This window comes from Limulus polyphemus, unplaced genomic scaffold (genome assembly GCF_000517525.1).
Source record: "Limulus polyphemus unplaced genomic scaffold, Limulus_polyphemus-2.1.2 Scaffold2776, whole genome shotgun sequence".
Taxonomy (NCBI): domain Eukaryota; kingdom Metazoa; phylum Arthropoda; class Merostomata; order Xiphosura; family Limulidae; genus Limulus; species Limulus polyphemus.
In genome coordinates, this window is record NW_013668386.1 from 154,585 (window position 1) to 156,142 (window position 1,558).

General features: G+C 28.2%; 1 protein-coding gene across 1 annotated transcript in view; it reads left to right on the forward strand.

The window, feature by feature from the left end:
• LOC106467880 (ATP synthase subunit alpha, mitochondrial-like) overlaps positions 1-1,558 on the forward strand; it is a 20,498-nt gene that overhangs the window by 15,976 nt on the left and 2,964 nt on the right. The window lies entirely within an intron of this gene.

Genomic DNA, 1,558 nt, shown 5'->3' on the forward strand with positions numbered 1-1,558 from the left:
TTTATCAAAGTAACAGGCTTTATGTTTCTTAAACTACATGCATTTATGAAAGTTCTTACGAAGTTTCAACAGTTTTATACACTAGTTTTATTGTTGGAACAAAATATAGCAAGACTTGCATTGGCTACTAAGAAAGTTAGTAGCCAGTGGTCATCGGGTTAAAGGTAATTGTGACTAACAAGTTTTAAGTAATCCCAAAACCTTTCTTGTAAATAAATATGCCACTATAAATATTGATAGTTTTTAACCTTCTTTCTATGGGTAGGTTAAAGTGTGTGTGTGTGATGACCATTTACAGTTACATTCAAAATTTAATTAAACCAATTTATTATTAAAGTATAAAAGAATAAATTTGGCATCAAAACATAATTCATAAATCAAATTTTAATATTATACAAGTTTTAATTCTTAATTTTAAAAGGAAATATTTAAATAAATCACCAACCTCCCTTTGTATGAGAATTGTGACATTTGTTCTCTAAATCTTCTCCATTCTCTAGTATATTTACCACCCCTCTCTAAAATGGAGTTTAACATTAATTACTTGTTATAATATAGATGTTACTAAGGCAAAATCTAATTTTTATAGCCGTCAATCTCGCTTGTGTATGGAGCCATAAACTAAAAATTTAGACCCAAATCCTTTATTTCACAAATTGCCAGTGATTTTGTCTGACGTTTTATAAGACATCAGTTAATGCTATGTTGTTTTCAGTAAAGACTATCATCAGTTTGAAAGTTTATCTCGCAGTGCTCAAATTGAGTGGCAAAGAGAATCTATTTAAGCCCCTCTTGTTTTACTTAGAAAGCCAGTCAAATTATAATAGTTATAGAACATTCTGTGCTTTGTGTGTGTTATTATTCTGTGTTCTTAGTTGCATTATTTCAGTAAATAAAAATTATGTAGTGTACTAGTACTATCGGTATATAAAAAAAAAAAGTAGGCTTAAATTTTATCAGCAATGGACAGCAATAAAAAAAAGAGGTCATAGGTAAGTACTACATTGCTTGTTTTTGATGTATATTTTTTTATTTATTGTTATAAAGTAACTAAAATGTATAAACGTATTAGGTTAACTTGGGTAAGATAATGGGAAGAAAAAAAATTCCCCATGAGTTATACTTGTGAGTAGCTCATGCAATACATCATTCAATTAAGTAACATGAGCTACACTTTTAATTGAATGATTTACAACTTGTGTAGCAGGATTATAAGTCAGACTCTGTTCAATTGGCAATAAAACAATAAAATTAAATATAAACAGATGTATACTGTTACAAGCCTTAGGCTATTTAGGATAAACAAATGTAAGCTCCTATTTACTATTTGCAGTTTGCAGTTGTTTTAGAAAAAAGATGGTAATTTATATTTATTTCGTACATGTTGTGGTTAAATAGTTGGTCAAGTTGAACGAGTCTCTATAACGAGTCTCTATAACGTTAGAGTAAAGAAGATAACAGATAAAATACAATGTTTTTTGCTGAAAAAACGTTTGATGTTTATAGGTTACATCAATGAAAGTTGAAAATTTTCAGATAAAGAAAATTATTTTTAATA